Source organism: Tachyglossus aculeatus, chromosome 3 (assembly GCF_015852505.1).
Source record: "Tachyglossus aculeatus isolate mTacAcu1 chromosome 3, mTacAcu1.pri, whole genome shotgun sequence".
NCBI lineage: Eukaryota > Metazoa > Chordata > Mammalia > Monotremata > Tachyglossidae > Tachyglossus > Tachyglossus aculeatus.
Window position 1 is genome coordinate 80,021,361 of NC_052068.1, and position 16,389 is coordinate 80,037,749.

The following is a 16,389-nucleotide window of genomic DNA, read 5'->3' on the forward strand; positions in this document are numbered from 1 at the left end:
CCCTCCAATGTGGGGTCTCTCTTTCAAATCTTGCTGTCCTGACTCATATTTTGTCATTCCAGTTGAGGGTTAGCATGTCAGCCGATGACCTTTGTCACTCCCCGGTGCTTTCTAGGATGTAAATTAATGCTTCTTTCTTCTGCTTTGGACAGATAAGACATACTGAAGTGTTATGTCTTGAAGCAGATATTTTTTGTAAGCACACTACACCTCAGGAGATGGAAAAAGAAAATCCTTTGTACCATGTGTAAAAGTATGCACAGTTCTATCATAATATAAACCTTTAAGGAATGGACTGTAGTAAATAGTTTATGAATCTGTACTCACAGATTCTCCAACGGTGTATTGATTTTTTTTTTTGAAAGTGGAGGGGGTCAAAATCAAAACCCCAGCATAATTGCAGATGAATCTCCTCGACTCCATGGCTTTTCAACAGTGAACAAAATAAAGAAAATGGTGGGGAGACAGAGTGAAGGAAGGACAATGAGCAAGCATAATCTAGTTCTTTGGGAATTCTTTGCCAAAGAGTCAAGGTGCACTGCTCTGGGGACATCACCTGATGTTTTGCAGACAAAAAGCCATAGGGAAATGTGAATTGTAAGAACAGTGGAAAAAAGGTAAAGGGAGGAAAGAAGGGAACCCAAGGGGAAAAGAAGCCAAATATCTCAGCTGTTTATATACCAAATGCTAAAGCACGAGAGATGCCCAGGAGGGTTGGGAAATTTTCATACACAATCAAAATAATGACTACCTTCATACCTCAGAATCTCGATGGGATGACTATATCATGATGAGAATACTGATATGTTCAAGAAAGATGGGCCAGGGAAATGATGCATGTAGCCTTGAATAGCAAAAGTAGCAACATTTGTTACCAAAGTTAAAAGTGTAAAGATGGGAGGAAATGTGGTAAAAGGACCTCATGATCAGTAGGAAGTAGCAGGTGAGACTGTAAGCTCACTGTGCTCAGGGAATGTATCTATTTCTTGTTATATCGTACTCTCCCGAGCACTTAGTACGGTGCCCTGCACACAGTAAGCACTCAATAAATGATTGAATGTATAAATATGTCTTCTAAGAGTTAATAGACTTACTAGACTATAAGACCTAATTAAAATGGGGGGCTTACAATTAGTCCTGTATATACTAGAACTAAAATCCAGCAAAATAAACACAAACAATCCATTAGATTTCTCCAGTAAGTTGCTTATAATCTTGTGACTGTGGTCACTGTCTATTGGAGACAGACTCGAATTTTGACCAATATCCTCTGCTTTCACAAGCCTGTAACCTTGCTGTTATTCTTCACTCATCTCTCTTTCAATTATCCTGTCAGTTCTACCTTCATAATGTCGCTAAAATCTGCCCTTTTCTCTCCATCCAAACTATTACTATGCTGAATCAAGTCCTAATATCCTGCCTTGACTAATTCATCAGCCTCCTCGCTGACCTCTCGGTCTCTCATCTCACTCCACTCCAGTCCTTACTTCACTCTGCTGTCCCGATCATTTTTCTAAAACAAAACGTTCAGTCACATATCCCCAATCCTCAAGAACCTCCAGTGGTTTCCCATTCACCTCTACAAACAGAATCTCCTCTCCATTGGCTTTAAAACACTCAAGCAGCTCCTCTTCTCCTACCTGGTTGATTTCCTACTACAACCCAGCCCTCACATTTCGCTCCTCTAACACCAACCTACTAATTGTAACTCACTCTCATATATCTCGCTGCTGAACTTTTGCCCAAGTCCTTCCTCTTGCCTGGAACTTCCTCGCCCTTCATAAATGACAGACCACAGTTTTCCTTCAAAGTTCTCCAAAAATCACAACTCCAAGAGGACTTCCCCTACTTCCTCTTGCTTCTGCGTCACCTATGCACTTGGATCTATACAATTTAAGCACTTGACACTTGCATTTATATACTTATCCACAATTTATTTTAATGTCTGCCTTCTCTAGACTGAAAGACCTTTAGTCCAGGAAACATGTCTACCAACTTTGTGGTATTGTACTCTGTCAAGCCCCCTCTCAGGGTCGCACATGGAGAGTTTCCAGTATTCTACCAGTCTAGACTATGGGAGGGAGAGTCAGACAGAGGCCTACCCATTCCATTCCTAACTTGGCCAGTGGCTGGCGAGTGGAAGGCAATCTGCTACAAGTCAAAACTCACCCATGCTGGGCAGCAGCAGCATGGGAGAGAGTCAAGGGCAGAGACTCAACGGCATATGACAGGGATGTCCGCCCGCCACCTAAAGCTCAACATGTCGAAGACTGAGCTCCTTGTCTTCCCTCCCAAACCTTGTCCTCTCCCTGACTTTCCCATCTCTGTTGACGGCACTACCATCCTTCCCGTCTCACAAGCCCGCAACCTTGGTGTCATCCTCGACTCCGCTCTCTCATTCACCCCTCACATCCAAGCCGTCACCAAAACCTGCCGGTCTCAGCTCCGCAACATTGCCAAGATCCGCCCTTTCCTCTCCATCCAAACCGCTACCCTGCTAATTCAAGCTCTCATCCTATCCCGTCTGGACTACTGCACTAGCCTTCTCTCTGATCTCCCATCCTCGTGTCTCTCTCCACTTCAATCCATACTTCATGCTGCTGCCCGGATTATCTTTGTCCAGAAACGCTCTGGACATATCACTCCCCTCCTCAAAAACCTCCAATGGCTACCGATCAATCTGCGCATCAGGCAGAAACTCCTCACCCTGGGCTTCAAGGCTCTCCATCACCTCGCCCCCTCCTACCTCACCTCCCTTCTCTCCTTCTACTGCCCAGCCCGCACCCTCCGCTCCTCCACCACTAATCTCCTCACTGTACCTCGCTCTCGCCTGTCCCGCCATCGACCCCCGGCCCACGTCATCCCCCGGGCCTGGAATGCCCTCCCTCTGCCCAACCGCCAAGCTAGCTCTCTTCCTCCCTTCAAGGCCCTGCTGAGAGCTCACCTCCTCCAGGAGGCCTTCCCAGATTGAGCCCCTTCTTTCCTCTCCCCCTCGTCCCCCTCTCCATCCCCCCGCCTTACCGCCGTCCCCTCCCCACAGCACCTGTATATATGTATATATGGTTGTACATATTTATTACTCTGTTTATTTATTTATTTATTTATTTTACTTGTACATTTCTATCCTACTTATTTTATTTTGTTGGTATGTTTGGTTCTGTTCTCTGTCTCCCCCTTTTAGACTGTGAGCCCACTATCGGGTAGGGACTGTCTCTATGTGATGCCAATTTGTACTTCCCAAGCGCTTAGTACAGTGCTCTGCACATAGTAAGCGCTCAATAAATACGATTGATTGATTGATTGATTGACAAGACTCTCTCAAGCACATGGTATAGTGCTCTGCAAACAGAAAGTACTCAATAAATACCATTGATTGATTAATTGATAGGGAAGGAAAATGTTAGGAAACTTGAGAGACAAAGTGACCAGGTGATGGGAGCGTTGGGATTCTAAAATAATAATAATAATTGTGATATCTGTAAAGCACTCACTATGTGCCAGGCACTGTATTAAGCACTGGGATAGGTACAAGGTAATTAGGTTGGACAAAGTCCCTGTCCCCCAAAGAACTCACAGTCTTAATCCCCATTTTACAAATGAGGTAACTGAGGCACAGAGAAGGTCAAACAGCAGGCAAGTGGCAGAGCCAGGATTAGAACTCAAGTCCTTCTGACTCTCTGGCCTGTGCTCTATTCACTAGGCCATACTGCCTCTCTAAAATATATGAAGGGAAGAAATAGACTAAGGAGAATACATAAAAGAATCCAGAATCTAAGCAGTTGACAACCTCTATAGTAAAGATATATAGATAGCTAGTTTGAGGCACTGATTGGAGAAGAACTCTCACTCTCTTCCTAAAACAGGCATTATTAGGGACCTAAAATCACATTCTCATAATGGAAAAGAAACTAGTCTGACCAAAAGTGGAATTCTCTAAAGACTTGAAACTCAAAAAGAAAAGATATGGATAATAGACAAATTCCCAAGAAGAAAAACATTATTGGGATGAAGTAGAAGCTGACACATGGAATAAGTTACAGTCAATAAGGAATACAAAGTTAACAAGATCTTACCAGTGTGTTAGGAATAAGAGGAAAGAAAATGTTTAGTAAGGAGTGAAAATACATAGATGATACTGAGAGAACACTGATCACATTTTAAGCTAGCTTTCACAAAAAGATAGATCAAATTCAACAGTCCATAATAAAAATCAATGTGGACAAAGAAAAAGAACTTAAGTTCAGGCTGAGCACATTCAGAACAATTAAGTAAAGTTTACTGCAGACTGGCTACTCTGGACCTGAGAAGAAAACCTGTGAATTGTTCCTACAATCCCCCCTAATGACCACCACCACTCATAGGGTAGCTGCCTGCACTTCAAGTAATTAGGCTCCAAACTCTTCTTCCCCTTCATCTAGGGCTTTCGATCTTACCCACAGGTATATTGTCAGCATCTCCCCACATGGTCCCATTCTAAACTGATGCATATTTGCCATTGTATTGTTGACATGTTTTTAACAGGCAAGAATAACAGTGTACCAAGGCCAGTACAGGATTTTGTGGGCTCAACTTGACCTTCTTTCCAGCTAATATTAAGCCATTGACAACTATTTAAGGAAAGAATCTCATAGAAAATGGGAAAGAACAAGTACAGAAGGAAAAGATTTGGTGGGGGGATGACAGCCCATCAGCTGTGTTCTGTGAATAAAAAAGAAAAGCTTTTTTTTTAAGATGCATGAATAGAGAGGGATATGTGTGTAAACTCTTTGAGGGCAGGAGAGATCCTTGTTTTTGTTTTGTTCTTTCCCAAGGGCATAGTACAGTGTGCTGACCTAGAGGGTGCTCAATAAAAGCTATTACTACTTTATACACACTCATTCTGTTTTTGAAGGTGATATTCCTAATGGTGAGAGTCTATCCATGTATGCCGTGGTGACCAAAATGACTGCAGCATGTACCATACTCCTTTGTGCCCCGCAGGCCTCTGTGCAAGAATAGTAACCTCCCTCCTGAGAGCTGCTGTCTTGGCTGGTCTGTTTGCTGCAGGGCTATTCCAACAGTCCACTGTTAAATTATTTGGTTTTAGGTGTACGTTGCTCTGTCTTTAAGTCATTTATGCTGTTTTCCTGACTTCCGTGTGCCCTGTTTCAGTGCACCGTACGTTAGAAGCCACAACAAGATAAGATGCATCTCAACAAGATGAGATGCAGAAATGATCAGGACACTTGAAACTGACTCATCAGCAGGGTGCTCTGTGCTTCTCAAGCAGTGCTGTGCTGCTTCCGAGCCCCGGCCATTGTGCCCTAGTGGAGAGAGATCTTGGGCCTAACAGTCAGAAGATCTGGGTTCCAATCCCAGCTCTGCAACTTGTCATATGTGTGAATTGGGCAAGTTGCTTAATTTCTCTTGTCTGTTTCCTCATCTGTAAAATGGAGATATAAATATTTGTTCTCCCCCATGGACTGTGAGCCCCATATGGGACAGGGGTTGTGTTCAACTTGATTATCTTGTCTTTACCCTAACATTCAGGTCAGTGAAGTGCTTAAAGCATCTTTTTCTCCATTTCCTCCTCCTCTTCTTTTTCCTTCTCCTCATCCTCTTTCTCCTCCTCTTCATCCTCCTCCTCTTCCTCTTTGTCCTCCTCATTTTTCTCCTCCTCCCCCTTCTCCTTTTCCTCTTCCTCCTCTTTCTCCTCCTGCCTCTCCTCATAAAGGGGGTGGGAGGTGGAGGACAGGCTTTGGGGGAATTAATCTGTATAGATGGACAACCCAAAACAGGTGGATGGGCTCCTCCAGCCCCACCTGGAGAAGAGAATGAAATAACAACAACAACAATAATAATAATAATAATAATGATAATTCTGGTATTTGTTAAGTTTTTACTGTGTGCCAGGCACTGTACTATGTGCTGGCTAAGTTTGTCCACACTAGAGAAATCAAAGGTAGGAACTGCCGAATATCAAAGGGACACAGTGGTTGTGTAACATTCACATCAACAATGTGTTGCACATCTGTTAAAGGGCAGTGGCCTCTTGTGCTTTCACCTGAATGGGAAGCAATGGGGAATCAGTTTATTTATTCATTCATTCATTCAATCGTAGTTATTGAGCGCTTACTGTTTTCAGAGCACTGTACTAAGCACTTAGTTTATTCCTACCGCGACATTACATATTTAGATTAGGAAAACTTTGCCAGTTAGTGAATCTTGGGAAATGTGAAACCTCTCATTGGTTATTGTTAAGATTATTGTCATTTAATTAATTCACAAATATATTTCAGAGCACTGTCCCAGGGCAAAAGGGATTACTGAGGAAGAATCAGGAATGTCTAGTTTTAAGGGAGTCAGGACTAACATCAATAAAGATACATAAAATACCAATGACAGAAGGTGTGTAGAGAAAATAATCGCAGTTACTAAGAGGTTCTTGAAGTGATTGCCTGGTGTCAGGTAGAGCAGTTGGAGAAGCATATATAATAATAATAATGGTATTTGTTAAGTGCTTACTATGTGCCAACCACTGTTCTAAACACTGAGGTAAGTACAAGTCAATCAGGTTGGATACAGTCACTGTCCCACATGGGGCTCACACTCTAAATCCCCATTGTACAGATAATGTAACTGAGGCTCAGAGAAGTTAAGTGACTTGCCCAAGGTCACACAGCAGACATGTGGCAGAGTCTGGATTAGAATCCATGTCCTTCTGACTCCAAAGCCCATTCTCTACCCACTAAACCATGCTGCTTCTCTATATGGAAAGGTTTCAATAGATTTCAAAAATAGGGAGGAGATTGAGTATGGTGGAGATGGGAGTCCAAATTGAGAGTGGAAAGTCCCAGGGTGTGGAAGTGGGAGAGGGGGTTTGCATGAGTTGAGCTAGAGCAAGAATTGGTTCATCAGTTTGAGTTGCACAGTCCAGGGGACTGAATGGTTATAACTGTGAAGTCCTTTCCAGTCTTTATTTTTCCTTGAATCTTTGATTTCAAAGACAGATTTTCAAAGATGACACCCTTCACAGTGAGATTCTAACTATGGAGCAGCAGCAGTGACTGAAGAAACCAATTCATGAAGAACAAACCCTTTCATCTTATATATCTGTAAAAATAGTTCCTTGCTGTGAAAACACTTGCCACTTAGAGAGCTGCTGCTATCTTTGGGACCACCTCTTCATGCTTCAAAGAAAGCAACTCTGCCAGACTGGTCTGCTGCTTTTTCTTGCCATCAGTCCACTGTAATGTCACACAGTCTGATCTCCCTCCTTGGGTGTGCCTGCATTCCCTTCATCAAACAACTACGTGGGAATTCATATAGATTCATTCTTTTTTAAAAAAATAGTATTATTCATTCATTCAAATGCATTTATTGAGTGCTTACTGCATGCAGAGCACTGTACTAAGCACTTGGAAAGTACAAGTCGGCAACAGATGGAGAGATAGAGACAATTTCTACCCAACAACAGGCTTGCAGTCTAGAAGGAGGGAGGGACAGACAACAAAACAAAACAAGTAGTCAGGCATCAATAGTTTCAAAATAGATAAATAGAATTATAGCTATATTAACATCATTAGTGAAGTAAATAGAATAATAAATATGTACAAATATACACAAGTGCTGTGGGGTGGGAGGGGGGTAGAGCAGAGGGAGAGAGTAGGGGCAATAGGGAAGGGAAAAGGAAGAGAGGAGAAAAAAGGGGGGCTCAGTCTGGGAAGCCTCCTGGAGGAGGTGAGTTTTCAGTAAGGCTTTGAAGGGAGGAAGAGAGCTAATTTGGCAGATGTGTGGAGGGAGGGCATTCCAGGCCAGAGGTAGGACGTGAGTCAGGGGTCGATGGCAGAACAGGCAAGAACGAGGCACAGTGAGGAGGTTAGTAGCAGAGGAGCAGAGTATGTGGGCTGGGTTGTAGAAGGAGAGAAGGGAGGTGAGATAGGAGGGGTCAAAGTGATGGAGAGCGTTGAAGCCGAGACTGAGGAGTTTTTGCTTGATTCAAATGCTGATAGGCAACCACTGGAGATTTTTGAGGAGGGAAGTGACATGCCCAGAGTGTTTCTGTACAAAGGTGATCCGGGCAGCTGAGTGAAGTATAGACTGAAGTGAAGCGGGGAGTGAAGCAGGGAGAGACAGGAGAATGGGAGGTCAGAAAGGAGGCTGATGCAGAAATCCAGTAGGGATAGGATGAGAGATTGAACCAGCAAGGTAGCGATTTGGATGAAGAGGGAAGGGCGGGTGTTGGCGATGTTGTGGAGGTGAGAGTGGCAGGTTCTGGTGACAGATTGGATGTGTGGGGTGAATGAGAGAGCGGAGTCAAGGATGACACCAAGGTTGCGGGCTTGTGAGACGGGAAGGATGGTAGTGCCTTCCACAGTGATGGGAAAGTCAGGGAGAGGACAGGGTTTGGGAGAGAAGGTAAGGAGCTCAGTCTTAGACATGTAAGTCTAAGTACATGTAAGTAGTAAGACATGTAAGTAGTATTAGCCACTTACTATGTGCCAGGGACTCTACTATGTGCTGGAGTAGATACAAGAGCATTGGGTTGGACAAAGTCCCTGTCCCCCATAAGGCTCACAGTCTTAATCCTTCTTTTACAGATGAGGTAACTAAGGCCCAGAGAAGTTAAGTGGCTTGCCCAAGGTCACACAGCAGACAAGTGGCAGAGCTGGTACTAGAAACCAGGTCCTCTGACTCTCAGGCCTGTGATCTTTCCACTAGGCCTCGCTGCTACTCTTATGGCCGGGTCGTCTTGGGCCAAATATTGTTTTTCCTGTTTTATGAGCCTATCAGAACACAACAGTAAGTTTCAGAGACTCTGCCACAAGAAGGACTGACAGTTCTAGAGCTACATAGCACTATTCTCACCTGAGTCTGCTCTGAGAGCCTTATGTCAGCACCTCTACCCAAGTGACAAAGAGTACTTCCACTCTCAAACCTGTCCTCCCCCTCCTCTTCCTCGTAGTAGTAACATTTGTTGAGCACCCACTAGGTGTAGTGCTTTGTACAAGAGGTTTAGGAAGTTCAGAATCAAGATGATCCATTCCCTGCTCACAAGGGACTTACACTCTAATGGGGCAAAGTCTTCCTGCTCTTTGTTGCTCTAGGGTTCCGTGTCAAAGCAGACTCCAGAGAAGAAGGCAGGTTGTGAGTTGAGGACAGAGGGATTTCATCCGGCTGGGAAGCACCTGCTGAGCAATCACACCTGTGTGTCAATGAGACGCCTTCTATGTAAACATTCTATCACAGAAAAACAGACAAAAACCTCACTCTTGTTTTCAAGCCCTGCCATCCTGAATTGCTAGTAAAGACATACGTGTTCCTAATATCTGAGTATAGTAGTGCAAGATACTGGTAATGGTAATAATAATAATAATAATGGTATTTGTTAAGCACTTACTATGTTCCAGGCATTGTAATAAGTGCTGCGGTTGGTACAAGCACGTCAAGTTGGACACAGTCTCTGTCCCATGTGGGGCTCACAGTCTCAATCCCCATTTTACAGATGAGGTAACTGAAACACAAAGAAGTGAAGTGACTTGCCTGAGGTCACACAGCAGACAAGTGGTGGAGCTGGGATTAGAACCCATGACCTTCTGACTCTCTGGCATGTGCTCTATCCACTATGCCGTCTTGGTAGAGTCTGAATAGTTGCTTTGCTCTGTGCAGACAAAGTTCAGTGTTCTGAAATAGTCCAGTGAATCTCCAAATCTCTTTGGGAAATGGAACACTTTTCATTTCATGGTGGCTAGGAAAACAGACTGACTTTGCTGTGTGAAGTTTTGGGCATAAGCACACACCAACGATATCTCTCTCATTTCCTCCAGTCTTTAGCAACTTGAAATACAGCATCAAAGCGATGCAAGGAAAGAAGAGGAACTCAAACCTGCAGCACAGAGAGGAGCAGCATTTGAAGACCTTTAGAGGTAAGTCATGCGCACATTTTCCAGTAAATTCCCACAGTTTCCAGGAAATGCTTACTTGGGCCATTTTCAATTTGTGGATAGTGGTAATTGTGCTACTGTTCTCACAGGCATGCCTGGCAGAGTATTTCATTCTGCGTAATATTGTCTTGTTACAACTTCGCCACATAGTCCATCTGCTCTGAAGAAGAGTCCACTCATTTAATGGTCACACCTCGATATTGAATCTGCCATCTAGTGGTTACTTCAATTTCTTAATGCATGAACGTTTGCATTCATTTATTCATTCACTCAGACCACGGGTCTGGGAATCAAGCAGACACGGGTCCTACTCCCAACTCTGCAAAAGGAGAATGGTTTCTGTGGTTACGCTGCAGCGAGGGTTTGTGAGCAAAGAACCACCAGTATTCCGTAACATGGGTGGAGAACACCGCAATAGCGAGACCAAAATAGCAAGACCAAAAGCAACAAGCCGCTGGGTCAGGGTGCTATAGTGTCAGTCACAACAGCTGGAAATGGGCCCTGTGTGTTAATACTTTCAGCGCGCACTCTGTGATGTGCTTCTCGTCTTCCCGTGTTGCGCTCCGTGCCCTAGCAGGTACACAGTAGGCAGAGGAGAGAGGGTGTGTGGTTGCCCAGCGAAAGTGCTAACGCTGTAACTGATTCCTCCACACGGTTGCTCAGTTGTGAAGTCACAGGATCAAAGCTTGTCTCCCATTTCCAGTGGAAGACTGCCCATCATCTGTCTAATCTCAAATGGAGCTGCCCGGCAAGCGTATCTGTTATTGGCTTGTTGGGTGGAGCGTGTTAGGAGTGAGTGGTTTGAGTCCTGGAAGACCTGGTGCTCTATCAAAGACCACCTGGTCAGTTGACTGGGGAGTGGGTTAAAGAAGGGGACAGGAAGAAGAGACTAGCTAATAAGAGTTATGAGTGGTTGTCTTGCATGGATTCCACCCTACCAGCAGATTTGTGCCAAAAGAGATTGAGTTTGGGAAACACTTTTTTTTCCTACCCTTTCTCTCACCTCTTCAACTCTCTACATAACGTTCATTTCAAACGCATCGAAAAAATGTTAGTTTCCATGACAATACATACCCACTTAGGTGCTTAACAGTGCACACTCATTTTCCCTGCTTATCAAGACACAGAGACTTCATCCCCACGTACAGCCAACGTGACTGCCAACCTGAACAGTGGCTTATGAAACAAGTAATGGTACCGCAGTGTCTGATGCTGAAGAGGTCTCAGATTTTCTGTTCCACCTGCTACCTCTGCCAGCTGCCTCATAATGCAGGCTGTAGGCCACGTAAGGTCTGGTTGGGGGGTGGGGGCGTCCCCCCGCAGCAAGATTGATAATGGTAGGATACCCCTAAACTAAGCAGGAAGCTCACTATTGCTCTCTCTCTGATAATGAAGCAGCTGGACATTTTGGTAGTATTCTTCATGTCCTTAACCCCATTTAAGGTTGCACCACTCTCCATGTTTGGTTTGTGGGGAAGAAGTGAGGCTAGAGAGAAAGCACCTTTCTATTTTTCCACGGGCAGAATATTTCCTATTTAATTGCACTCATGTTGGGATAAAATCTCAGTGGTTTCTAACCACTGGCTCTGCTCCCATTGATGTCATGGCAGGACTGGCAGATTTGGGACAAGGGCGGGATAGGGAAGTTTGAAGACTGAGAGGAGCTGAGATTCGGGGTCTTGCAGCTGGAAGTTAAAAATCTTCAGATCACCTGGCTCCAAATGCTGAAACTGTGCCTGCACACACTCACAGGGGAAAGGTGCCAGGGCAGTAGCCCTAAGTTCTAGGGATGACCCAAACACAAATTAAGTCCTAGTTTAGTTACATTTGTAGTTTAGGATACAATCCTGAAAGTTAAACTTCTACCACTAGAAGGGATGGCTGAATGGGTAAATAGGAATGCCAGGAGTTGAGAGTGATAGCAACAAACACTGGGCTGAGTGGGATTTTGGTGAGTTGGGGTTGGAGGGAAGAGAGGGGCTGCTGCCATTCTCCCCAGTCAGTCAGTCAATTGTATTTATTGAGTGCAGAGCACTGTACTAAGCTCTGGGGAGAGTACAATCCCGGCTCCCTCTCTTGTCTGCTGTGTGGCCTTAGGCAAGTCACTTCACTTCTCTGGGCCTCATTTCCCTCATCTGTAAAATGGGAATTGAGACTGTGCGTCCCATGTGGGTCAGGGACCATGTCCAACCCAATTTGCTTATATTTATCCCGGCACTTAGTACAGTTCCTGACACATAGGAATTGCTTAACAAACACCATCGTTATTATTATGATACAACCCTTCCTACTTTCAGCAGTAACATTACCTTCCCACAAGATGGGTCAGTTCCACAGGAACTATGGAAGGGTGCAGGACCAAGGTTATAGATATTGAAGGGGAAAGACTTTTTGCCCTTCTAGAATTTGTAATCTAGTCAAGACATAATACATAGCTATGCATCAAATAAAGCACCAAAATAAACACTGGAGTGGTAAGTCCTCAACAACTCCAAATTTGCCTGATATGGTACAGGTCATATTTTCTGTGATGTGTCTATAAACGGCATGGCTCAATGGAAAGAACTGGCTCGGGAGTCGGAGGTCATGGGTTCTAATTCCAGCTCTGCCACTTGTTAGCTGTGTGACTTCGGGCAAGTCACTTAACTTCTCTGTGCCTGTAAAATGGGGATTAAGACTGTGAGCCCCACGTGGGACAACCTTGTATTCCCCCCAGCACTTAGAACAGTGCTTTGCACATAGTAAGTGCTTAACAAATACCATCATTATTTTTATCTCTCCATGTAGAAGTGGTATGTTCGAGCAATATGTCCTCAGAAGTATTCCAGACATTTCCTCCATCTTCCACTCATATAGCCACCATCATTATGGTAGCCCCGATCACTTCCTGCCTCAACAGCTGTAATAATAATAATAATAATGGCATTTGTTAAGGACTTACTGTGTGCACTGTTCAAAGCACTGGGGTGGATACAAGGTTATCAGGTTGTCCCACGTGGGTCTCACAGTCTTCATCCCCATTTTACAGATGAGGTAACTGAGGCCCAGAGAAGTTAAGTGACTTGCCCAAAGTCACACAGCTGACAAGTGGCGGAGCTGGGATTTGAACCCATGACCTCTGACTCCCAAGACCGTGCTCTTTCCACTGAGCCACGCTGCTTCTTTGCCACCAATTTGCCCCAAACCCAGCAGTATTCCTCTGAAAGTTTGATCATATCCCACCACTTCTTTCCTCAGAAGCCAACAGTGGGTCCCAAACACCTCCCCTCACATTTATTATTATGATATTTAAGTGCTTTCTCTGTGCCAAGTCAGTTAGATCAGACCCAATCCCTGTTTCAAATGGGCCTCACAATCTAAGTGGGGAGAACAGGCATTGAATTCCCATTTTACAGATGAGGTAACTGAGACACAGAGAAGACAAGTGACTTGTCCAAGGTTACACAGCATAAAGGTGGCAGTCCCGGGATTAGAACCCTCATTCTACTTAAACTCCTGATCACGATCATCATCTGTCAGATGACTCCTGTGGACCTAGCCATCCTCTTCCCTCTAAACTGTACACTCACTGTGGGCAGGGAACATATCTACCCAGACTGTTATACTGTGCTCTCTCAGGATTTAGTACAGTGCTTGCACATAGCACACACTAAGTATTATTAATTCTCCTGCCACACTCATGCCAATCATCCCAACATTTTTTAATTTGATTCACCTGTGCCCAAGCCACAGTAAACCTCCTTAAAGAAACCTTCCCTTGCTGCCCTGATCACCTCCGCCTGCAGACAATCCTTCTGTCTCTGAGTTAAGGGAGGTATTTCATTTTGTATTGTCTTCCTCCATTACTGCGTAAGTTCTCTGAAGGCAAAAAGTTCTCCTATAACATTCCTCAGTGCCTAGTAAAATGTGTTGCATAAAATTGGCCCTCAAATGCTGCAAGAAGGGCATTCGTAGTTGACATTTAGGGAATAAAATAGCCAGATGAGAATTCTGAATCTGTTAATTCAGAAAGTTTCCTCTAAAGAAGAGGCTAGTTCTCATACAGAACCTCTGCTTTTAGGGTCTTAAGATAAATTTCAAGTCCCTTGGTTGCAAGAACTCTGCAGGCTTCAGTCTTTAAATCAATATGCTACTTTTTGCTTGCTCCTTTCCAAGAAAGACTGAAAGAATGAAGCTTCTAATGGAGGTAGAAGCTTCCCCATTTGTCTTAATAAAATGTCAACTTCCAGAGTCTTATTGTCACCATTTCAAATCTTTTTCAACCATTTGCTCAGGACAAGAACAGTCATCCCATAGCCTGACAACATGAATAGATAAGGGTAAAATGGTAGAAAATGTTTTATGTTAAAAACTTGATATGAGGTGACACATAATTAGCACTGAATAAATATTGTAAGGTGGTGTTCCAGTGACTCAAGATAAGCAGTGTGGCCTAATGGATAGAGCAAGGGCCTGGGTTCTAATCCCATCTCTGCCACTTTTCTGCCGAGTGACCTTGGACAAATCACTTAATTTCTCTGTACCTCTGTAAAATGGGGATTTAGACTCTGAGCCCCATGTGGAACATGGATTGGGTCCCACCTGATTAGCTTGTCTTGCCTTGTCCTATGCCGTCAAGTCATTTCTGACCCATAGTGACTCCATAGACACATCTCTCTGTGAAAACCCCTGTCTCCAACTGCAATCATTCCAGTAGTGTACCCATACAGTTTTCTTGGTAAAAATACAGAAGGGGTTTACCATTGCCTTCCTCTGCATAGTAAACTTGAGTCTTCACCCTAGACTCTTTACCATGCCACTGCTGCCCAGTACAGGTGAGTTTTGCCTTGTAGCCGACTGTCTTCCACTTGCTAGCCACTGGCCAAGCTAGGAATGGAATGGGTAGGCTTCTGCTTGACTCTCCCTCCCATAGCCGAGACTGGTAGAGTACTGGAAACTCTCCAGGTGCAACCCTGAGAGGGGGATTAACTTGTACCAAAACAATAGAAAATATTCCTATTTTCTATTTCCTAGTACCAGTAGCACCCCCTTCATCTAACAGGAATTCCACTAAGTACAAACAGCATAAAGATCCGAACACTCTAGCACAGTCCTCAGAACTTCTTTTGTCTACTGCAGAAAAGGGAAGGACCATCTGGCCCAGGATCCCTAAAGGCATTATTTAGAGAGCAGCTTGGCCTTTTGGAAAGAAAGTGGGCTTGGGAGTCAGAGGACCTGGATTCTAATCCTAGCTCTCCAATTTCCCTGTTGCGTGACCTTGGACAAGTCACTTTCTCTTTACCTCCATTCCCTCCTCTGTAAAATGGGAATTTAATACTTGTTCTTTCTCCAAACTCTGAGCCCCATGTTGGGTGGGGACTATATTCAACCTGATTCATTCATTCACTCAATTGTATTTATTGAGCGCTTACTGTGTGCAGAGCAGTGTACTAAGCGCTTGGGAAGTACAAATCGGCAACATATAGAGATGGCCCCTACCCAACAACGGGCTCACAGTCTAGAAGGGGGAGACAGACAACAAAACAAAACAAGTAGACAGGGGTCAATACCATCAGAATAAATAGAATTATAGCTATATACACATCACTGATAAAATAGAGTAATAAATATGTACAAATAAAATAGAGTAATAAATATGTACAAATATATACAAGTGCTTTGAGGAGGGAAGGGGATAGGGCAGAGGGAGGGAAGGGGGGCGATGGGGCGGAGAGGAAAAAGGGGGGCTCAGTCTGGGAAGGCCTCCTGGAGGAGGTGAGCTCCCAGTAGGGCTTTGAAGGGAGGAAGAAAGCTAGTTTGGTGGATGTGTGATTACCTTGTATCTGCCCAGTGTTTAGTACGGTGTTTGAAACATAGTAAGCGCTTAACAAATACAACTGTTATTATATTCTCTGTTACCCTGTTAACTGTATTCCCTGTTAGAGAGCAGGGAACAGTTGACCTGGATATCAGGCCCTGGATTCACTTCCAACTTGGCCAACTCTTTCCTGGATGAACACTGAGCAGGCTGGCTTTTGTGAGTCAAACTCTCCTGTTGAAGCCTCAGTGTAATGAAGTTTGATTAAAGGTGCTTTGAGATCTTTGGTTAGAATCCTGGACTGTTGGGAAGTGGAGCATTACCACCATACCACCCTTGAGTTATACCTAATTTCTCTGCCTGGTAACTTCCCAGTTATGACCACCCAAATAGTTGAGCTACTCCCTGAAGCTGGTCATGCACTATGACCTGCAGAAATACAGCTTATTTTTTTTTTGATGGCATTTATTAAGCGCTTACTATGTGCAAAGCACTGTTCTAAGTGCTGGGGAGGTTACAAGGTGATCAGGTTGTCCCATAGAGGGGCTCACAGTCTTAATCCCCATTTTACAGATGAGGGAACTGAGGCACAGAGAAGTGAAGTGACTTGCCCAAAGTCACACAGCTAAGTGGCAGATCCGGGATTTGAACCCATGACCTCTGACTCCG

General features: G+C 44.2%; 2 non-coding genes across 2 annotated transcripts; one reads left to right on the forward strand and one right to left on the reverse strand.

Moving 5' to 3' along the window:
- Window positions 1–2,021: 2,021 nt before the first annotated feature.
- Window positions 2,022–2,159, forward strand: LOC119926386. Its single transcript, XR_005450266.1, has one exon. It is a non-coding gene; the product is annotated as a small nucleolar RNA SNORA7 (small nucleolar RNA).
- Window positions 2,160–14,747: 12,588 nt separating this feature from the next.
- On the reverse strand, window positions 14,748–14,885 carry LOC119925982. The gene has a single exon (XR_005449902.1). It is a non-coding gene; the product is annotated as a small nucleolar RNA SNORA7 (small nucleolar RNA).
- Window positions 14,886–16,389: the final 1,504 nt, after the last annotated feature.